Below are 25,350 nucleotides of genomic sequence, written 5' to 3'. Positions count from 1 at the left end.
TGCACATTTTGCTTTCCTTGCTCGATAACCATTGCCATGCTAGAGAATATCACCTGTACAAGAAACAAACATCAAGAGTATTAACCAGTTCCAAGAATAACCATGTGGGAAAAAAATCAAGAATCGTGAGTCGTGAGAAACATTCATGTTCCCTCTTGTTGTTTCCAGGGCCACCAACACATTGAGCTCTTCCTCATCCATGGAACCTGCTACTTTTCCATCTCCTTTTTCCTAATGTCCTCATTCCCGCAACTTTATGGTAGTAGGAATAACAGGAACATAAGGAGGGGTGTGTTGCTGCAGTAACTATGCATGCATACGTGAGAGACCTTCGGGAGGCATTAGTGAAGGGTGGCACAATCGAGCCGGATCTTGACGGCGGCACAGTTTCGAGCCGTGGGAGATCTCTAGCGGCACAACAATGAGTGATGGCATGCAGCATGGAGGAGGCACCTGGGTACCAGCCCATCACGCCATTTCATCAAACATGTGAGGCGCAAAGGCAGGGACGATGGTGGAGTGCGTAGGCACGGGGAAGGTCTTCGGTAGGGCAGCAACGAGAGATGGCAACAAAAGAGGCTCCTATCCGACATTCCATCGAACATGTGACATGTAAGGGCAAGGACGGCTCCTGGGCGGCGTCACCGGAGCTTTGGAGGGGCGAAGGTGGCCGATAGCGATGGATTTTTGTGATGGTGAGCTTCTCCTTAACTCTGGCCTCATGGATCCAATCCAAGAAGGACGGCAAAGAGGCCCTCGGGGTCGATCTGGCGATGCTCCTGGGCTCCTCCTTCCTCCACAACTACCGATGAAGGGAGAACTGGTAGCGGCTGGTAGGCATATGCGGCAGATCTAGCAGGAGGAGAGCCCTAGTTCGTGAACAACGGTGGCCACTGCGACAGGGAGCGGTGAGTATGTGCCCCAACACCACCACTCCTCTGGGCTCACCTCCCCACCATCCATGCCTTCTCTTCGCCTACTGGCTCGGTGGAGAACACCATGAGGGAGCGCATGGGGGCGGGGGCCAAGGCAGGAAAGTGGCCATGGCTGGAGGTGGTTGGGGCAGCTCACGGACGACAACAACCATGATGGTGGATCATCGGAGGTTTGTCGGTGGTTCATCTCACACACTGGAGGCTCCACCCACTGGAGGAGAGGACCGGGGGAAGCAACAACGACGGTGGAGAAGGAGGCAGCGGTGATGGATGAAGGAGGAACACTAGCGAAGGGTAGGAGGAGGACCGAGGGTCAATTGCCGGGAAGAAGCATTGGCTTGGGGGAGAGGAGGAGGCGATGACAGCACTGAGGCAGATGGATGCAATCAGGAGGAGAGGCTCGCGACGTGTCACGATTCCTTACATGATCACCGTTCGATCGGGATCCAATGGGCGACGGGTGATGAACAATAGCTACAATGGAGTGTGTCGATTCTTGACCTTTTAATATATGTTATAGACTAGAATGAATCTACATTGCCGTGCTTGGTAGCTGAGGTGAAGAACAGGTTTCAGTATATGGATTGTGCTTTGTTGTATGTATTTGTACTTAGTAATAGGATATTAGTACAGGACACATGATACAATTTATCTACTATAAATAACTATACTACTCACATCTTGGAATTAAGCAATGGGATAACTTCATCCTCCAACTTTGCTTGTACTACTCACATCTTAATTAGCAGGGCATGAGCTTGTCATTTTAGTACTATGGTATGCAGTTCCAATTAACTTTGCTTTTTCTGTACACTTCCAAATGTCTAGTTGGAACTGAAATGTATGCTCTAAAGTAATTGCTGCAGCCTGGTAATGAAGATGCAAAAATTCTTTCCCCTTGATTGATGAATGTCCATCTCTCGAGCTGTATGTGAACTGAAATGGAGGGGCAAGATGATCACTAACTGAAATTTATGCTCTAATGTAGCTTTCCTTTTGTCTCTCTTTATGTCCTAATGAAATGAAGATGCCTAAAATTCTACTACAGCCTCCTAGGAATTATTTTGATATTGCAGCTCAGTGTTTGATATTACAAAAGCAAGGCCAAATTATGGATTGGAGATGATGATGATGATGATGATGATGATGATGAAGTTTAAATGAAAACTTCAGGTATCTCCTTTTAAATCTTCTCGCAATCATTTGAACTGAAAAAAAGAGTATTATAATCAGACTTGTGTTTCTTTAAAGGTAGTTTTAGTATGCCTAGAACATGCATAAGAAATAAAATCTGAGTACCTTCTCATATACTTTCAGATTTTTCTGAAGTACAAATAATAAATGTAATTATGTATGTACGATTGAGATCTGGGATGCATATGGCAAAATGACTAGAAGCTTCAGAATTTTCTTGAAGCATTTGTGTTCTGCTACTTGCTAGATTTTTTTTTCTTTTGAGGAAAGCTACTTGCTGTTTTTTTTTTAGGAAAGCTACTTGCTAGATGGATTACATATTCTGTCAAGTTGATGTGTACACTTTGCTATCAGTCAAGTTGGATTGCAGCCTAAGAACTATGGCCGAGCCTTGTGCCAAATTTGCTTGTCGGGTTTCTTGTAGGCTGACAGCTGAAATTTGTTTGCATCACCAGCACAGTGACTAACAATGCATTGTTGGTAGCAGTTTGAACGGTCTAGACATGAGCAAGCTCCTGAACCCCACGTTCACACATTGTAATATACTCTATATTATATGCCATTGTTGATAGCTGCTTGATTATCACACATTGTAAAATATTATATGCTTCTTGATTTATTGATTCATGTGTGATTCTCTGATTGATTGAGGTTATGTCTATCTAAAACCTTACTGTTTCTTTTGCTGTAGATACCTGAAGCAAAACTTTGTGAAGAGGATGCAACCTCAGTAGCAGCTAAATCAAGTGCAGTAGTTTAGACTGAAGATATAACTGAGCCCCCCAGAAGTGATTGGATGCATTTTCACACCGGTTTGTGGATGCTAGAAAATTTATTTTTGTTAAAGAATGTGTATATGTATATGGACGGAAGTTTGTATGCTAATATATAGTATAACTGAGAGTTATTACATGAAATTTTTTATTTGATATCTTTTGGTAATTAATCTATTGAGAGAGTTGTTACAATGTGTGCGATTTTGTGACGAAAATGGAATGACCATGTTAGATCCAGCTTGGCATTCATGTCATTCGACATGATAGATTGCATAGCTTTGTCATATCCTGCTTGACATCCATGCTATTTGCCACGTCAGATCTAGCTCGGAATTCATGTCGTTTGTCACATCAAACACCTTAGCCACGTCAGATCTAGCTTGGCATCTACATCATTTGCCATATCATAATGCTTGGCGAAAGATTGATGTGGTGGCACTGCAACCACTTATTTGTAATGAAAGTTGCCTGACCTATTCATCATAAAATTATGACAACATGAGATCATCATAGACAACTATGACAAAAATATTGTTTTTTTTTTGTCACCGATTGCAATCAGAGATGCGCAATCAGTGACAACCATGTTTTTGTCACTAGATTGTCATATACTATGCTTTTGTGATGAAAATCCATGTAACTGTGACAATTATGGAACATCATAGCTGAGCAGATTTGTTGTAGTGACTCAACTCCTTATGATTGATCAAAAAGATTATCGATCTTAAGCATTGGGTGCTTAATGGTCACTTTATTCAAGGGTGATAATCTATACAAATTCAGAGTCTACCCTCCCTTTCTTTACAAACACAACTAGTGTCCTCCATTGGGGTGAGCTATGTCTGATATACCCCTTCATTTTTTATTGCAACTCTTTTTGTTGCTCTTTCAACTTTGCTAGCTCATTAACTAACATCCAATAGTGTCTCTTTGCTATGAGGTTGTCCTAGGGATAAGGTCTATGTCAAAAATTAATTCCCTGTCAAGTGGCATTGCAGGTAATTCCTTCAGAAATACATCTAAATATTCACCCACTGGTTGTACTTTGCCCAAGGTTGTAGCTTCCAAGCTATACACTATGGTTTCAGATCTAGGTCCCTTGGGTTGGCACTCTCACTTAATGCCAAAGTAACCTTTCGAATACCACAATTGTGTTGCCTTGCTATTTAGTTATCCAATTCATTATAGGAATTTCTTCAGGCTGAAGAATCACTAGGTTTGTTAGAAATTCTACCCTAGTCATTAAGGTTCTAACTCAAGGGTATCCAAAAGACGTATGATATTCACCCCATATGAGTAGATTAAAGGGGTTTCTTACAAGCCATTCGGATTTCCATGTTTGGATACATTGCCTTGAGAGACGAATGACTATAAAATTCCATAGCACACAAAATGGCAGCATGAGCTGAACCAAAAGGACACCCTTTAAAAACTACATCAAGTGTGTTTGAGATCCTTGGGTGTGGGTATTCTTTTCAAGGGTCTTCTTGATCTTCCTATCATTGTTCTGGTGGTGATGACATCGGCTAGTGCTGCAATTGATTTCTTCTGGGGACAGTCCTTCACGAGATGAATGGAGTCCTTTCAAATGATGCAAAGCTTTCGTATGTTTAGGGAGTTATACCAGGTCACTTTTGGACAACTTCTTATGGTATTTCCTTTCTCCTCGCTATTGTAGCAGATCTCGTTGAAGGATGGTGTCCTCTATAATCCAGCTTTTCCTTGGGTATTGTGCATTCTTTTCTTGTCATTTTCGTGGTCATGGCCATCATTTCCCACAAGTATAGCTTTATTAAGGCTGCTAAGGTCTTGAGCAATTGTTTGCATGAATTGAGTTTGTTTAGCCATCATTGTGAGCAGGTCATTAGCAATGTGTGTTAATGGTTTGTATTGTTCATTCTCATCCTCTTGGTTCGCTTGCTCTTCACGGACTTTGTTCTTTTGGATAGGTTTGACTACCTTGATTGTCTTCTTTGGTTGAATTGACGTTGTTGTTGTTTTTTTCTTGTATAGACTCTAAAGGAGGGTTGTTGCCATCTACCAACTCTATTGCTTGGGTTTCAACTTCTAGGCTTTGCTCGCCCTTTTCAGATTCATTCGTAGACCTTTCAGGCAACATCTGTTTTCCCAGGGCGAGAAGGAGAGATTTAGGGGAAGATCCTAGGGTGCGGCTGTTTGGTTTTGATTTTGATTTTTTTAGGGGGTTTGTCGATGGATTAACACTATTATTATTATGGTATGTATGTATGTATGTATCATATACATATGTATGTATGCATTTATTTATGCACACACACAAACAAGAGCATAAACATAGCATACCATTATTTATTACACAATTAATTTTTAGTGTGGCACCTAGACATTGTGGCCAAGGATAATTATAATACTCCTGACATCTACTAAATTAGGTTCATGAAGACTACAATACGACCCATGGGTAGCATATGTCGTGAGACCACTAAGACACATGGTAATCTAACGTTGCAATAGTCGTGATGCTACTACTGGCTCTAGCATGGGATGCTCTCTCCTTAGGCATGGTCCTCGCGCCACTCTGCTGCCAGGTCAATATTGTCATTGCCCAGCTCGGGTTTGCTTGTCTACTTAAGAGCTTTGGCCATGGTGTCGACGTCTCCAGTTGGTTCAACGATATGGTCTGCCTCAGACTCCTAACTAATAGTATATTCATCATTGCTCGCTGGTTCATGCTCGAAGGGATCTTATTCCATGACGTCATCTATCCTAGCATCTGGCAGCTCCCCTTGATTGGCTTCATGAATCAGTGGACGTGGTAGAAGTAGTGCAACTAATGATAGCATTGTTTTTCTAGCTGCTATCACCTCGTAAATTTCTAAGGGAAGTAGAGTTATTCCTGGTAACACCAAGCGTCTAACATAAACATTCAGAGGCAGAGTTAAAGTCCTCTTTCGAGATTTGAGCTTGCGATGCAGTCCACCATGAGCTATGTGGCAGTCCTCAGTGGCATCGTTGAGCTTCTTCATGTAGTACTCCATAGTCTCCATAAGAAGTCTGGAAATTTGATCTATGTGTATTTCTATGGCTGCTGCCTGAACACAGACTTGCTGACGCTGAAACCTTGGGGCTTCCTACCTTGTCTAAGGCTTCTCGATCATCTATTATGGTTTGAAGAGAGAGCTCAAAACTTAGAGAAAATAGGTTTTCCAAAAATAGACAAGGTAGTAGGGGAAACAAGAGACATAGGGAAGGTAAGGAAGGAGTTTTGCAATATAGTTTTTAATAAAATAGCACTCTTCTCGCAAAAGCGACCTACAGTATCATCCTACAACCAAGTATGGCTCTGATACCACTATACTAGGATCCCGCATTTGTGTCTCACTGTGCATCTTATATCAGTCCCTGAATCAGTAGTTGATACACACATTCCAACGGAATTGGTCATCATAGACATATTGCAAATACAATACCTAAAATAGAAGTTCACATATTATATTGCATCACAGAGTCTACCATAACTTTTTCAAGTTTAATAAGGTTTTACCATGCAGTGGAAACTTAGCGCGTAGACCTAAACTCCACAGGAAACTTGGGTGTGGATGAAAACCTAACTTCAAGATTGTTCATCTTCTTCATGTGTGTAGAGATCTTCCTCCTCGATTTGTTTGTTTGCATTAAGCAAATATGAGTACTACCCACTGTACTTAGCAAGTCACCACAATAGAAATACAGATAATAGTATGCATAGCTTTAACAATGGAAGGCTATGATTCTTTTGGCACATCAAGCCAAAGTTGTAATACCAACAATGTAGATTGTAAAAGCATATGACTTAGCATCTATACGGCTACCATTCAATCCCAAATCAAAGGATTTTTTTATACTGCCATGCTGTCACTTATAACCATGACTCTAATAACCAACACCATTACCACACCAAGGGCCTCACCCTTTCATACCAACACTTGCAAGGGTCAACACCCTCATCGTTTCATCACCATCTCACCACACTCGACCAAACTCGATCCACTAGACTCGATGATAATGAATCCGACCAGGTTCTCACCAATTCCCCAATGTTTGAAGTAACCCCAAGTCTATATCCCTAAAGGTTCACATGGCCCGCCCCTAACCATGAGCATGACTATTTGAATAGTTTTCACTTTGTAGAAGTTGTGCATTTTACCCACCAGACATGAACTTCCCTATGGTAGTACACTTGACATGAAGAGTACACTGGGATGTCATAACAAGGGCTTTATAAAGTGCCATTCTAATTCCAATTCCGTGCCTGCTAGGTTTCACCAACAGTAATACCTGGTACTCTGCCTAGGTGTCTAGACTACTATGACTAGCGGAAGTCCCCTTTTGTCCATGGCTTGACCATAACCAGCACCAATGGTTGCACTTTGTAAGTTCATTGGGTCGTTCAAGGATTTGATTCTTAATTAACCATGGCGGAACTTTCATAAACCCGTCTCTAGTGCCCATGGCACCACTCCACCCTTACCATCTACCCCAATCCGTACTCAACCTAAGCCCTTTCATCTCATACCCCCACACACACTTTTCTCCAAGTGAGAAATAATAACTCATGTGTGTGTGACATTGACTCTAAGCAGGGCTAAGAACAATTCTGATGAAGGTCAAAACTGAATGACCTTGTGACTCGTACTAGGGTGACAAGGTAAGATCATTCCAACTTAACAAGAAGGGGAAATCTTTGGTGCAAACTAGAAAATATGTGCAAACTTGCAAACATTTAATACCGTCCATCTGATCCACATCCGGAGGCTGCAGTTGATCCCACCATCCCACCAATAGAGGGGTTTTCTGCAAATTAACCCCTCCACTAGTGGGATGGTAGGATCAACCGCAACCTTTGGATGAGGATCAAACGAACGGCATTTGTTGTTTGCACATTTGCACAAATTTTCTTGTTTGCATCAAAGATTTTTCATAACAAGAAAGGGTTATACCTTCCAACATCACAATGATAGGTAAACTATTCAATTTTACCTAGATAGTTGGCATAATAGTAAAGCATGCAAGTTCTAATTTTAACACAAAATAACTTTTGAAAACAGGTGCAATATGATCAATGTGGTCTGCGAGTATTTATACTAGACATATACATATTATCCTATGGTATAGGCTCATTTATACATGTGTGTATACAATCAGGTAGGTGTATATGTATAGAGCTATGTTTATATAGTATGTGTCTATATATGTATACTATATATGTATACTCATGTATACATATAAATATATACTACTTATACTTATGACATTACTAATTAAGCTGTATACTAAGTAGCGTGTCTATTTTCCTAACTATACTTCCTTAATTAGTCCATAAATCTGGGCTCATTTTCTTCTCTCTCTCTCTCTCTCTCTCTCTCTCTCTCTCTCTCTCAGGACTTCTGCTCCCTCTCCTCCACGCTATCTCAGGCCAGCCGACCTTATAGACCTCAGTGAGGCCGACCCCACACCCTTTCTTTTCTTTCTCCCTTTCTCCTCTCTCACACTCACCCTCACCCGATATCTTTCTCTCGACACAAGGGCGATGGCAATGGCTAGGGTTAGTGGTGGTGGAGGTGTGGCATCTATGGTGGAGAAGAGGAAAAAGGAGTCGTCTTACCTCGGTCAATAGCGGAGTGGCTGTGCGAGGGTGGCAGATTTGGTGGAGGGAAGGGTGAATTTGGTGGTAGCGGCTTGAATCCAGTTGTAGCGGGGTGAATCCTGGGTGGCGGTGGATCTTGGGCTCCGATGACAAAGGCGAAGCGGTGGTAGTGTTGGCGGCGGCTCGATGTGAGTGGAGGTGGATGTGGCTTGAATCAGCATAGATCTGGGCTGCGACAGCTTGGTCTGGTGTTGGTGTGAGGAATGGTGACGTCTTAAGAAGGGGGTGAATTAGGACACTTAGAAACTAAACCAAATTGGCTCCAAAAACTTCATAAGATAAACCTATCTTAATTTTTATCTAAATATACTCTAAGTTTATCTAGTGTGTCTACTCTAGCGCTCAAGAGGATTGCAATCTACTCTAGCAAGGTAAATTGAATGTATGTAAATGCGGAAACGTAAATAAGGTAGAGAGGCAAAACTAGGCACAAGGGATTTTTATCCCATGAAATTGATGGCATTAATGACACATCTAATCCACATCGGAGCTCCACAAAAGATATGCTCCCGGTCACCAAGTCTCTTCCGGTCATGGCTCTTGAGGTACCAAGTCACCAAGACAAGGTATCAAGCACAATGAGCCACCAAGCCATCAAGACAAGGTCTCATCATTAGCCTCTCTTCGGGTCACTTGCCGCCGTGATCACTTCGGAGCTTAAGCCACCAAGGCAAGGGTCTCTGCGCCCCCGTACACGTGTCTTGTCACCGCTCCACACCAAGTTAGAAGGTCAACAAGCTAAAGCCACCAAGACCCAAGATGCCGGCGAGTCACGAAGACTCTAAAGCGCCGATGTACCACTTGGTACAAGCTAGGATCACCCCTTGATCCCTTCTTTAAGCTGCAGCATCTAGCTACAACTTACTATAGACCTATAAGCACTAAACACTCTATAATATTGTGCTTAATTGTCTTAGATAATCACTTTAAGCACTGCTTGGATATCTTCTCAAGTGTATATGAGCCTCCTCTAGACTCCAGCAATATGCCACACCTTCAAATGACTGAGTGGAGGGTTATTTATAGCCTCAAACCTGCCAACTAGCCATTTTTCTAATAACTCAGAAAAGTTGTTAACTCCGGATGATCTGGTGACAATAGTAATACTAACACCGGATCATCCGGTAAGTACAAACTCAGAAACTACCTGTTCAAACTCCACTCAATGCCTTTGTGAACATTGTACACTCCGATATGTCTTCAAATCTGTCTTCAAATCTGTCACCGGACCTTCCGATGAGTTATTTTAAGCCACTGAGCCTTTGCAATCTCTCTATGTAAAATACTCCGGTGCATTTATTTAGTGTTCATTCCAATCACGCCGGACCATCTGGTGAGTTAAAACTTCTCTTCTTTTCTCTGAAAATACTTCGGTGCAACTATCTCTATGATCACCGGACTATCCGGTAAGTTGATCTTCATTCTTCAGCACTTGCTGTTGCCTCTGCGAGAAATGCTTCAGTGCTATCCTCCGGTGTGCACAAAGCAAACACCGGACCTTCCGGTGGGTTGATCTTCAGTCTTTTGCATTTGCATTTTTCTCTACAAGAAATACTCTGGTGTTACCTAGTGCAAATCACTGAACTATTCGATGAGTTCCTCAACCTTCTCCCCCTTTGTTAGAAATACTCCAGTGAATTCAACACACAAAGCACTGGACCTTCTGGTGAAGTCATTAGCCTTTACTTTGCCTCTGGATACAATGCTCTAGTGAGTGCAAACTCCTCAACACCAGACCTTCCAGCTAGGTGAATCTTCCTTGGACTTTTCCAATTCAATCAAACTTTGTCCTGATTGCGGTGGGTTCTTGATGTATTGCATCTATAAGACCTACTAACAGATATTCTTGACAAACATGTTAGTCCTAATGACTATATTATCATTAATCACTAAAATCACAATCATAGCCTAATTGGACTATTTTCACTACAATCTCTCTCTTTTTGTTGATTGATAACAACACAATCAAAGTAAGTGGTAAATAATAAATGATACCAATCATAATGAGCAAAAAGTCTTACCACATTGCTTAGATACATATTCTTACCATTTAGTCCCCTTTTGTTGTGGCTCCTCCTTTCTCCATTGGCACTATCTCTCTTGTTGGACTCATGCAAGAACTTCTCCCCTTTGTCATCCTACGTGCCTCATGTTGCTTCTTGTATCTTCTTCTTCTCCCCCTTTATTAACTTCGGTATTCCTAGACATCTTGCATTGTGCTTCTTGCTTTGGTCATCAAACTTCTCCCCTTTTGTCAACAATCTCAAAAAGGACTATAAACATATGTTGGACTCGAGGAAAGCGTTACAACACATGTGAGAGAGGTTCATAAATCAGAATCGAATGAAATGATACTAATTGAAAAGATATAGCAATTGTAAGGATATGAGGCATTGATATCAATTGAAAAAGACAAATAAGGATCATAATTCATGAAACTCACATGATATAATCTAAACTCCTCCTTTATATGTGCATACATATAATGAGACCTACTTGTGAATACCACTTGTACGAATGTAGCAATATATACACATCTAGACAATAAGTAGAGGTAGAAAATTTAAGTCATATCATACATAAAGGTAGCTTAAATATATAAATGAATTGACAATGATACCAATTGAAGCATTTAAGCATTGTATACCTTCGGAGACGTGTTGATTTATCTATGAGAGTACAAAAGATACATCTAACAACACACGTTAGTCTCAAAATCACAACACATAGGATATACTCCTCCTAAATGTGTGCATACAAGTTTTAAATACTTGTGAAATATATGCACTTGTTATTAATAACAATGGAGAGGGTACCCTATAGATTGGTTCATGGCACATAAAAGATACTAATTATGAAACTAGTGTCATGTAAGGAACCTACAACGAATAAACCATGTAGGTTGCTTATAAGAAAGAGAGAAACACAACCAACCTACCATATGAAAATGTACACTAGACATTGCAATAAATTTAAATAAGCATATGCAATTCTAGACAAGGCAAATGAGCCACGATAATTGAAAGATTTTGCATCTAGCTCCATTACCCTTTTTACCTTTGAATGAGAATTTGGGTATATGATGATCATGATCTTCATCAAAGCGCCCAATCTTATAAACTTGACTTCTTTACTTGAACCTTTACTTCATTTTGTGAGCTAAGTCTCCAAATCCTCATAGCCGCCCCGGGTTTCAAGTCTTCTTTGGAACCCAAACTGATTGGGGGCCCTTTATGTTGGTGATGACTTTCTTGGGCACTTAAATGGGTTAGTTCCACCTCTAATTCTTTCTTCCAATAATATGTGCAACCACCTTTCCATTTTTCTTTTTCTTGAGCTTGTAGTAGTTGCTCTTAGCATTGATCTTATAGTTGTGCTTAGTGTAGAAGGTGGAGGTCTTGTTGGAGAGGTTCATGATCTTCTACTTCTCTTGATCTCTTTTTTTACTTGTTTGCATTGGAAGGACTTGTGACCTTCTTGATGACATTTGAAGCATATCACGGTGGACCCCTCTGTAAGCTTCTTCACTATGGTTGCACGGTTATCTTAAAGAGGTTAGATATGGTTCTTGCTCTTTAATCTTGCCAGGTATTTTGGAAGAAGAGCTTGAAGTATTTTTCTCACCACTTGATCATCGTCAATTGGTGTCAAACCTAACTCATTTATCTCATTAACCAGAATAATCAAACGTGAGTATATATCATTAGCACTTTCATGGGAAAATTATTTGATGCTATTGAGCTCAGTAACAAGCACAAAAAAATTCTCATTGCGCATATTCTTTGTGCCTTTATATATTTCAATGAGACTATTCCAAATATCATGTGCATTAGTGAGAAAATAAACACAATTAAATACATCAACATATAAAGATGATAAAAGGATACTTTCACCAATGCATCTAATTACCTCTCCTTGTTGGTGATGCGAGGTTTCATTCCTTCCTCAGTGACTCTCCGAACATCTAAACATTTTGCTTGTAAATAACAAAACATTAGAATTTATCAACGGGGGAATTAGTGTCATAAAAAAGTAGAGCGCTATGGGTATTCGTCCCAACCTCGGATGTCACAACTCTAAAATGTTAAGCATATCAAGAGCACGAGCCTTTGATACCAATTGTGAGGAATGGTGATATCCTAAAAGGGAGTGAATTATGACACTTAGAAACTAAATCAAATTAGCTCCAAAAACTTCATAAGATAAACCTATATCAATTTCTATTTAAATGTGCTCTAGGTTTATCTGGTGTGTCTACTATACCGCACAACATGATGAGCCACTAAGCCACCAAGGCAAGGTCTCATCACTAGAATCTCTTCCAGTCACTTGCTGTCATGATCACTTTGGAGCTTGAGCCACCAAGGTAAGGGTCTCCGCGTCCCCGTACACGTGTCTTGCCACTGCTCCACACCAAGTCGGAGGGTCAACAAGCTTGAGCCACTAAGACCCAAGATGCTGATGAGTCACCAAGACTCCAAGCCACCGACGTACCACTCGGTACAAGCTAGGATCACTCCATAATCTATTCTTCAAGCTGCAGCACCTAGCTACAACTCACTCTAGATCTATAAGCACTAAATACTCTCTACTCTTGTGCTTAATTACCTTGGATAATCACTTTAAGCACTTTAGTGGCTTGGATATCTTCTCAAGTGTATATGAGCTTCCTCTAGACTTCAGTAGCATGCCACACATTTAAATAACTGAATGGAGAGGTATTTATAGCCTTAAACCCGCCAATTAGCCATTTTCCCAATGCTTAGAAAAGTTGTTAACACCGGATGATTCGGTGAGAACAGTATTACTAACATCAGATCATCTGGTAAGTACAAATTCAAAAACTAGCCCTTAGAACTCCACTCAATACCTCTGTAACACCGTATACTCCGGTGTGCCTTCAAATCCATCACCGGACCTTCCGGTGAGTTATCTTGAGCCATCCGAGCCTTTGCAGCCTCTCTGTGTAAAACACTCTGGTGCATTCAGCCAGTGTTTATTCCAATCACACTAGACCATCCGATGAGTTAAACCTTCTCTTATTTTCCCTGGAAATGCTTTGGTGCAACTATCTCTGTGATCACTGGACTATCCGGTGAGTTGATCTTCATTCTTCAGTATTTGCAGTTGCCTCTGTAAGAAATGCTCAGTTGCTATACTCTGGTGTGCACAAACCAAACACTGAACGTTTTGGTGGGTTGATCTTCAGTCTTCTGCACTTGCATTCTTCTCTGCAAAAAATGCTCATGTGTTACCTAGTGCAGATCACTAGACTATCCGGTGAGGTCCTTAGCCTTCTCCCCCTTTATTAGAAATACTCCAGTGAGATTAATACACAGAGCATCGGACCTTCCAGTGAAGTCATCAACTTTCACTTTACCTCTTGATATAATGCTCCGGTGAGTACAAATTCCTCTACTCTGGACCTTCCGGTGAGACAACTCTTTCTAGGACTTTTCCAATGCAATCAAATTTTGTCCCGGCTACGATGGTTTCTTGATGTATTGCATCTATGAGGCATACTAACATATATTTTAACAAACATGTTAGTATTAATGACTATTATCATTAATCACTAAAATCATAATCATAGTCTAATAGGACCGTTTTCGCTATAGTTGTTGGAGGTGAGCTAAGCGAGGGTGAGCTCAAGCTTTGGCCCTATTTATAGGCGCGCTCATGGGATGGGGTGATTGTAGCTCAAGGTGGCTATAGGCGGAGTGGATAGATAGTGATGGTGGCTCTAGTGCGCAGTGAGATTCCCCACAGCAGGATTCTTGGGACGGGGTGCGGCAGCAGGAATCGCAGTGCAGCGGCGGGGACGAGACTCACGTTGGAAGATAGCGACGAAATTAGGTTTTCACTATTCACTATTCAATGTTAACTATTCACTTGTTCTTTTGATTTCTTGTCTTTTTATTTCAGGATGTGACATAAACTGACTACCGCAAAGACAATATTATTGTACAGAAGGTAAGCCATGCGGCCAAACAAGACCAACCCAATGCAGGCTTAGCTAGCACAAACAAACCAAACATGAGGCACTCATGAAGACAGGGCCTGGTTCTAGCCTAGGCTGGCTTGAAGGCTAATCACCCAACCAATCACACCCATAATGCATACTATGTTTTGTAGTGACAATGAATTGCATATGTATGCTTGTAGAGTCGTTTTGATGGATGCAGGTACACCGCATCTCTATAGCCTACCGGGTTCTCCACCTAGAGACATTACCAAAAGAGTGTCGATAAAGAAAGCATCTATATGGGACCATCTTGTTGGGTATATTTGAGTCCATTAGTACTTACATGTTTTGGCCTTGAGCTATTTATTGGAGGAGCTAATAGATTTTTTATTGGGCTAAGATACGCATAAAATAAAAGCTGTTAAGATTTTTCATATAGCTTAGAATGTACATCTCAAAATAGCTCTATAGTTTATATTCTTACCTCAAAACAGCTCTTACCTCAGGAGGTCTCATGGCTGTTGTACTTGGGATTTTCGTTAGTGTACCTTGTCGTGAGCTATTTGATAGTTTGATTGGGAAATTCCGAATTGTTTTTTATATTAATAGGCTCTAGTGTAGTGGCAAGGTGGGTAATTTAGCAAATCACGGTGACAATTTTGGGTATTGTAAGAAATCACAGTTAATTTGCAAGTTTGGATTTTATTTTATTATTGGATTACTAAGTACAGATTCAATCACTACGTGAAAAATAGATAAGAGTGACAGATCATAACCGTATTAGGTACCGTCACCCCGAACGCGTCACTGATAACATGTAATAAGTGACGTATTGGTGACGGGTCAAACGTCACTTATTAAGGTCATTGGTGGCGGGTCACAATTATTTTCGCGCTTTTTGGACGAAAAAAAGTTAAAAAAATATTTTTTACCCAAGTCAATCCAACTCAGGTCTATCACCACTCGCCACGTGCCTCTACCTATTTTTCAGACTGTTTTTAGAATGTGCGTTATGTGGGAATCGAACTCGCGACGGTCTCTCGCGCGCGTAGCTACCTAACCACCTCAACCTCGCGTGCGTCCTGAAGGGACTCGGATAAAAGATCATATTAACTATTTTGACCACTGTGACCCGTCACCAATGTTAATTTTACAATAGATATAAAAACCAGTTGACTCGGAGTGCCTTTGGTTTAATGGCCATAACTTTTGCATACAGACTCCGATTTCGATATTTTTTTGACTTTATGGACATCTACAGAAAAAGTTACATCCATTTGTCCTGACTTTGTCGGGTTCGATGAATTTTTTTAGGTCTAAAACGACTTGCAAGATTGAGTTCTCACCTCCGAAAGTTTCTACACCGTTTCGGAACAAGCGTTTGTGTCCATAGCCGTTACCCCTTACATCAAACTTGAGCAGAAATGTATAATGATTTATATTCTAGTGCTTCTGAAGTGAGAAAAAATAAGATAAAAATAAAATAAAAATAATTTTTTAATATTTAGATCATTTTATGTATTTCTAAATAACGTTATTAGTGACGGGTCATAACTTGAGCCGTCACTTATGGTAGACCTATGAGAACCGTCACCGATGAGTTAGTCATTGGTGACGGGTGAAAACTTAACCTGTTACTAATGACTGACATACGATGACCTGTGAGTGATGAGTCGTCATTGATGACGGGTCAAGTTTTCATCTGTCACTAATGATTGGCATTAGTGATGTGTCACAACTATGACGCGTCACTTTTATCATAAGTGACGGGTCATATTACGAACCGTTAGTTATGTAATGCCTCCTTTATCTATTTTTTACGTAGTGAATAATAATGTAATGTATATATCCATTGGATGCATCTGGAATGCCCCCAATGCATTGCGTCCTAACTTAACAAGCAGCGGGGTAATGCACGAAGTGCACAATTGATCCCGGGCACTAGCGTGCGCCGACCACTTCGATCCAACGCTCTGTACCAGAGACCCCAACTAGCAGACTCTCAAAAAGTCCTCCATGTCTACGCAAGAACACGGCCATCGCCCTGGAATTACTTCTACTAGGCAGTTCGAAATAGACTAAAGGAAGTCAACAAGCCTATTGCCTACTTCTGTAATAGCTTCTCCCAAGCCCACCATAGAAGATAGAACCTGCCATCGCCATCTCTGTACTCTGCCGTTTTCGTGACCGTTTTGCTCGTCAGAGCAACTGGGCTCAGTCTGCTTGGCCACTACGTAGAGTACTATTCAGGTTCATCATCTAGCTCTACTAGTTTGTCCAAGCTCCAACTTCAGTTTTCAGGCTTTATAAAACTTTTTTTTGCATAAGTGAATAAGCCAAGCTTCAAATCCAAGCCAAACATCACTAAAATATGACCTCAACAAAGCACTTTGTTAGATATGTGTGGAATAATTATACGGCGTGGCTACGTATAGGATTTAAAGTTGTATTAGCGGTACATAGTGAAGATAGAGTAAGACTCTAGTAGAATCCTAGTAGGACTCCTATAACTAGATCTCCTTATAAATATAAGAGGAGGGCTGTTACTTTTAACCATGACGGTAGAGCGACAGGTTCGTATGAGTCAACATCGGTTCTACCGGAACCCCGCAAACGGCTGGTGTTGCTAGATGGGGGGAGAAGCAACTGTAATCATGTCCTAGTGATATAGGCTTTGATAGAACCTCGTTAACAAACAGCTCGTGTATATCATCTCGGTAGATTGATCTGTTGCTTTCACTGATAGCTAATTTTCTAACACACGTTAACTAACCAGCTTCATATTTCTTTCACGACAGACAGAAGATATGGTTTCTTTGTTAAAATGTTTGCCTACTTGCTTCATGCTGAAAAACAGTGAGAAAGGTGAGACACAAAATTAAGCATAACGGGAAACTACTAACATGATTGAGTTAAGCTAGCACGCATAGGAATACATAATGCACCAGATATTAGCTTAGACTATCAGTCAATGCGTTGTAAGAGAGCACATGATCAGTGGTTGTACCATCTTTATTACAATATAGATCAAAGATAGAACATTATTTCTCCTACTTTGCGAAATTTGGGGTTGATGATGAATTTCTTTTATGGTAAGTCAACATTGGTTAAGTCTCAATTTTGTTGTCCGCAAAACAAACAGGCACACTAACCTTTTTAAAATCCTGCTCATACTATCATTGCCGACTTACATCTATTAGTCAAGTTTGTCAAAATAGCGATGCTGAAGCGGATAGAAGGTGGTTGTAGGACCACGATATGGTACGTAGGATTAATATAAAATCAAAGGTCCTATCTAATTTTACCAAAGAATGTTTTTTAAAAAAATCTAAAATGTATTTAACACTGTACATTCATTATATTATACCTTTAGAACTTTGATTCACAATATATCGTACACAGAAAGATTCTTCCCTATTTAATCAAATTATAATAGTCAAAGAAATGAAAATGAAAATTTTATAATTAAAAAGATATATAGAACTAAATTATAACAGATCACTAGAATATGGTATGATCCCATGAAAATTTGATCAAAATTTGGTGGCAACCATGGTAATAATTAATATTAAGGTTATGCAAAATCAAGATTGTTGCTAGGATTGAATCAGTTCAATTAATCTAGTGTCGTCAAATCATAAAACCAGAATCGAGGTTCTACAACAATTATAATATGGTAGCCAAAGATTGCGAAGTATTAAGACTATGAGATTGTCAAAGTCGTCACTATCAAATAAAATAGTATTAGTGTTGAACTCTATTATATTCTCCTTAGTTAAGTTTTATCACATACCTTTTAATAAGGCGTCATGGGAAATTATAGTCGTGTGCACTCTTTTTTCTATACTTTGTTCCCATTGAATTATTTACTGAGTTTTCGTGAGTTTATCTATGCAGTGTTTATCAGGTGTCCGAGAGGTTCTCACAACAAAAGAAAAAAATGCATAAGAAAGTGCTGTGCAGTACATTCATTATCTAGAAATTTACCCCAAACAGACCTGTTAAGGCATATAAGTCCGCCCACGGGTCCTGTTATTACGTTTTAGTTTCATTTCTTAGCTAATATAGAGTGAATATTTGATCACCATATAAATGTAATACCAAGGGGCACATCATGACTCGCGTCTCTCATTTTGAAAAGTGCTGATGAGACTATTTTTTCTCTGTTTTAGATCTGCCTCCACATTTTTGGACTGATCTCGCATAGTCGCATATGTTATTTGTACACAATAAAACCTCCTTTACTTTTATCTTTTTAACAGCATTTCCCATTGATTTGTATGAACTATTAAGTGCACCCCCGGAGTTATCAAGCAAAAGGAACCGGGCCAGTTCATGGAGAAAAAGGCAACTTTAGGGGCTCGGGGCTTGGGGCCATCTCACTCTTGCACATAATGGAAACACTTGCTTTGCTCTGTGGATTTTTTTTTATATATATACATTTTTAATTTTTGCAAAATTACATGCCCATTTAAAAATTTGGTAAGAATATGTTATTGTCGCCCGTTGGATGGACGTCAATAAGGTGTAATCTATTCAATGGGCGATACCTTGTGGGCCGGCCCCACAGTCAAACCGGCCCAAATAAAATAAGGCATGTGACCTGGTGGCCACACCAATGTGTTGCCCGTTGAACGGGCGAGACCTTCATCATAGCGCGCCTGTGTGGGCCCATCGAAAAGGTGTTGGCTATTGAATAGGCGAGACCTTTTCAGTATAAAAAGAGTGTCACACGCCCGGCCTGATATCATAGGCTCATTTGCTCCCTTTCTAGTTGAGTGAAGAGAACACGCTGAGAGGAAGAGAAGAGAGGAGAGAGGAGAGGAGGGGGAGGGGAGGGGAGGGGAGGGAGGAAGAAGAGGCAGTGAAGCTCTGTTTTTAACCTGGTAGGATAGCCATTTGTGATAGGTTTTGACACAGGTTAGAGGTTAGATTTAGGATTTAGACATATGCTAGAATGTAAATCTAGGTTTAGAACTAGGGTTAGACATAGTTTAGGAATTAGATCTGAATGATGAATAATGGATAGTTATTATATCCAGCCACATAAGGGTTTTCCGCAATTCTCGGGGCATATCCTTATATTTAGGAACGGTATCCCTGTTTGAAAGGAAACTACCCGGAGGTACTCAAGGCATCTCATAATCGGGAAGGTTCATCGCTAAAAATAGGAAGGAGAACTCCAGAAAACGTACGACACCCCATATATATACAGAGCTAAGGGGCCCTGCGGAGGACAAGTCATTGGAAGTCGCCGAATAGATTTAAATCCATCTAGGATAGTCACATACTCTCTTGTAACAGGCTCTTTTCAATACAAGAAAAAAAAGACGTAGGGTTATTATCCATAGGGAGGCCCAACTTGTTTAAAACCCCCATGTGTGTTCTCCTGTAATTCATCTATTCAAAGCATCCCCTATTTCTTCAATAAGTTCGTTACATTAGCAGTTCATAAATCATCGACAGCTGGCTCCGTCCATGGGGATCATGATAAAAGACGTTGAAGAAACTACGCAGAAGATGTCATCGACATCGCCCAAAGCTTTGTCGAGAACCGGTTTTTCAGATGAGGCGATCTATGACAACTTTACCCCTTTTCTTGGCGAGCCGTTGATCGGTCGGGTGAATTTCGACGCCAAGCTTTCTGGTGATGATTCAAGTAGCGAGGTAAGTCAATTTATGGATCAATGCGTGACGATGAATAATGGATAGTTACCATATCTGGGTACCCTAAGGTGTCCCATAATACTTGGAGCATATCGTTACTTCTGGGAAGGGAATCCCTAAAAGAAAGGAAACTATTCCCAGATGCCCAAGGTATTCTATGACGAGAAGGTCTATCTTCAAGAATAGAAAGGAAGAGTCTAGAGGACATACGACACCCCTATATATATACGGACCCAAGGGGCCCTGCGGAGGACAAGCCAGAACAAGTTATCACGAGCGATACAAGTTCTACAAGCCTATACAAGCCACCAGAAACCAAGAAAGAAGTTGCCAACTAGGTTTAGATCTATCTAGGCTAGCCACACCTCTCCTTGGGGAGGCCCGAACCTGTCTAAAAATGCCTATGTGTTTTCCTTATAATTCATCTACTCAAAGCATCCCCCTATTCTTCAACCAATTCGTTAGATCAACGATTTACCAATCGTTGATAGCTAGTATCGTCCATGGGGATCATGACAAAAGGCGTTGAAGAGTCTACACACAATATGTTGTAGACATCACCTAAAGCTTCGCCGAAAACTAGTTTTTCTATGACAACTTTGTCTTTCTTCCCAACAAGCCAGTGATCGATCGAGTAGATTTCGGTGATGAACTTCCTGGCAACGATTAAAGTGATGAGCTAAGTCAATTTATGGATCAATACGCCAAAGATTATGGCATCGAGTTCAAACCTCTCGGTTGCCAAGACAACTGTGGATGTCCGATTCATAGTAAGTCAAGATCAATCCCCACATTTTCTAACAACTTGGATTATCAAGGTTCCAATCCGGAGCAATCTGATGAAACATCCATGATGGATCTAGACATCTCCTCTAGCTGAGGTTACCCTTGAGAAGTTTTCGCCATCAGAAATGGGGGTGATGATATGGCTCATCATGACGATGATCCTGCAAACGCTCGGGGTCCTCTGGTCTCGATGGCAGGCAATGGTCAGCCTCATGCGGACACAACAACTCTAGCCCTTATCGGGGCCCTGGTCATACAATCTCTTGATCATGATAGGGGGTTGACCGTTTTAAGTCCACAACTGCAAAGAGGATCCTCCTTGTACAAAAGGACCTTATGTGCCCTCCGACCATAGATTTGGCTACCTGAGCCAGTAAGGATTGGATGAACTCGGTGATCGACTTGATTAAGGAGATCATGCTCCAGGCTGAGAAGTCTCGTTTGACCCTAGGCGGAAATAATGCCAAATGAGGTAGACCAGGCAATCTTCTATCACAAGATGTATCTGATGCGGAGAGGCGTAACCCTAGGGACATGGCTTCCTAGGATGACAATCGGGCAAACAATCTCCATCGTACCTCGTGAGTGAAAGGTCATCCGATCAACGACTTATGTCAGTTCATCGACAACCGGCAAAGACACTTGGGGGCTGATGAATAAGTTTCTTCTAGCCCCATAGAACTAATCTAGAAACCTCCCAACATCGATCAAATCAAGACCAATCTCTGATTGCATTGGAAAAGACTCCCAAGGACTCTAGACCCAAGCAAGGAACCATCAATGGATGTCTGGCCTTCTCTCTAGATCTTCAGATCGTAAGTTGGCCAGCAAGGTTCCACCCCAGTACGATCGAGAAATACAATGGAGGCACAAATCCCATTGAGTTTCTCTCGATCTATACCATGACCATCCAAGCAGTCGGTGGGAACGAGAAGGTAATAGCAAATTACCTCCCCAAGGCACTTGAAGGGGCAGCTAGGACTTGGTTGACCAATTTATCATCGGGAATAATCTACTCATGGAAGTAGCTCTGTGACATGTTCCTAGACAATTCTAGGGTATGTATATTCAGCCTAGTATGAAAAATGACCTCTACCACTATGAGTAAATGACGAACACGATCTTGTGCAAGTTCGTCTGACTCTTCAGCAACACCCAGAATACTATCCTAAGATTAGTGACCATGAAGTTATCGAGGCATTTACTCAAGGGGTTAAGAGCCGGTGTTGCATCAAAGATATCACCCAAAAAGAGTACAAGACGATTAAGGACCTCATGTAGATCGTCGATAAGTCTGTCAGGGCTGCAAATGCATTCCTTTACATTACGGAAAAAACTCAAGGCAACAAGCATCCTCAACCTGGGCTTGGTGGAGATAAGGTCCAAATAAGCGCAAGAAGAACATCAAGGGAGATAAGGGCAAGAAAACTAAATCTGATGAAGTTTTTGCAGATTTGCACCATGTTCATCTCGACTAATGCTCCGATCCTTCTCGGAGCAAAAGCTTTACACTATATTCTGGTGAATGTGGCGGGAAGCCTTGGTGCGACTTCCACCAAATTGACAACCACAACATCTATGAATGCTGCCATTGGAAAAAGTTGGTCAAGGCAGAAGTCAAAAAAGCGGCCAAGGGAAAGAAGGTCCAGATTGTGACCCAAAATAGGGACTTCGACTCGGATGGTAGTGAGGAAGACACAGACACGATGTCTTTTCAGCCTGGTGAGAGAACAATCGACTACATGTTTGGTGGTTCTACATCCTATGAGTCCAAGCGGTAGTAAGTGGCCTGAGAAGTCCTAGCCACTATTCCAAAGGGTCATCAAGCTATGAAGTGGTCAAACACAGAAATCTCCTTTGGCCAAGAAGACTGCCCTGATAATTTCATACGGTTGCACCACTTTCTGGTAGTGGTCGAGCCTATGATAAACAATTGTAGCGTAACTCGATTCCTTATCGATGGTGGAATTTCCTTAAATATCCTATTCGCTAATGCTCTCGGAAGGATGCAGATTTCACAGTCTACAATTAAACCGGTTACTTAGGCCTTCCAAGGTATATTACCTGAATCTTTAGCCATTCCCATTGGCAAGATATCTCTACTCGTTACCTTCGGGAAGCCTGACAATTTCTGAACAAAAAAAATCATATGTGATGTGGTCAATTTTGAGACCGCATACAATGCCATCTTAGAAAGACCTACTATTGCCAAATTCGTGGTAACCACATACTATGCTTACCAGTGTGTGAAGATCCTTGGACCCAGAGAGTCATCACCATTCGGGGCTGCACAAAAATAGGCTTACATTGTGACAAACGATGTTTAGATATGGCCATGCAGTATCAACCCAGCAAGGAAATGAAGAACTCGAGACCGAAAGCCACTATGAAGTCTCACGATGAAGTCAAATCAGTTCCCTTAGATCCAATGGAGCCATCCAAAACCATCCAGTTAGATTCTAAACTGGATCCCAAATAGGAACTCACGTCCATCACTTTCCTTCAGGCAAACACCGATGTGTTCACTTGGTAACCATCAGACATGCTCGGGATCCCCAGGGAAGTGACTGAGTATACATTAGCTATCCAGCTCGATGCAAAGCTGGTTAAATAGAAGCTCCAACGATTCACAGTTGATCAGAAAGAAGCTATTAAAGAGGAAATTGAAAGACTCACCAAGGCATGATTTATTCAAGAAGTGGATGTGGTTGGATAAAAAAACTTATCTTTGTTGGCCATATAATTGATCCGTTGAAGTCTCATTTCATGTACTGATGGTGGGCTTGACAATGAATAATAGATAGTTACCATATTCGGGCACCCCAGGATTTTCCGTAATTCTTGAGGCATATCTTTATCTCCAGGAAGGGGATTCCTAGATGAAAGAAAACTACTCGTAGGTACGCAAGGCATCCCGTAACCGGGAAGCTTTATCTCAAAAAATAGGAAGGAGGACTCCAGAGCACGTACGACACCCTCATATATATACAGAGCCAAGGGGCCTTGCGGAGGACAAGTTATTAGAAGTCGAGATAAGAGATACAAGCCAGCAAATTCTAAGCAAGGAAGTCACCAACAAGGTTTAGATCCATATAGTATAGCCATATACCCCCTTGTAACAGGCTCAGATCAATACAAGACAAACATGACATATGGTTATTATCCTTAGGAGGCCCGAACCTGTATAAAACCCCCGTGTGTTCTCTTGCAATTTGTCTACTCAAAGCACCACTTATTTCTCCAACAAGTTCATTAGATTGCTAGTTTATGAATCATTGACAGATCTATTCTATAGGCATATGTTAGCAATTAGATGTAGTATTTAGACATAGGTTCGAAATTAGATGTAGGATTTAGACATAGTGTAGATAGAACTTAGCTAATAGGTGTAGGATTTAGAGGTATTAAATGTAGTGACATGGGGACTTTTTTTGCAATGTAGAGTAGATATTGGACCATGTTTTTAATCAACATTGCAATATTTTAAATGTAGGTTTACATATGTTTTATTTATGTTCTGTCGGAATAATGGTAAGGTTCTATGTCGATGATTGGTAGGTATGTCGGATAAGTGGTAGTTTAGGATTTTTTTATGGGTATAGTGAAATATTTTATGATCTAGAAGGGGTAGTATTGTCGGTCTTTTAGTCAATGGACAAGGGTATTTCCAGACGTATGTAGAAGAGTATCAAGCATTTGTACGATTAGTTGATGCGGGTTTCAAAATAGACCCTAAGGTTCAAGAGATGGCCATTAGCATTGTTGAAAGCCATAAAAGAGATGGTGTGTACTAGGAGGTGTTACCTACTTAGGGAAAATTAAGTTTGGAAGAGGTATCTGCAGGATGTGGTTGAAAGAGGTTGGCCACCTATGTTGCTTGTGCAATGGAAGAATAATGAGGGACTTAGGGAGTTGAAGAGTGGGGATATGTGGAGGAGGAGAAGGGTGATGAGGAAGAGTGTGATGAGAAGGAGGTTAATGAGGATGTCAAATGGGATGCTGGAAAATCATCGGCTGATCCAATTGAATCCACTAGTGAGGCAGACGAGGGGGAACAACTACCTTCTCTAATTGAACAGATAGAGCAGGATGATCTTGATGCCGATGAAGCTCCTGAGTATGTGATGTCAGATGATGAGGATGATGCTCCTGTTCCCGCACACTAGAATAATCCAAACTTTAACAACCTTGTAGTGAATGAGGGGAATCAGGTGCCCTGGGAGTATACATAGAATGACGGGTCTAGGTACCCTACTAGTGAGGCCATGAATGATGATGTGATTTAATGGGAGACATCACTTCAACGGTAGTTTTATGTTGTGAATTCAAATAAGAAGGAATACAATATGAAGTGCGTGAAGG

Source organism: Phragmites australis, chromosome 23 (assembly GCF_958298935.1).
Source record: "Phragmites australis chromosome 23, lpPhrAust1.1, whole genome shotgun sequence".
Classification (NCBI taxonomy): Eukaryota; Viridiplantae; Streptophyta; class Magnoliopsida; order Poales; family Poaceae; genus Phragmites; species Phragmites australis.
The sequence above is the reverse complement of the archived record's forward strand: the minus strand, read 5'-3'. Positions refer to the sequence as shown.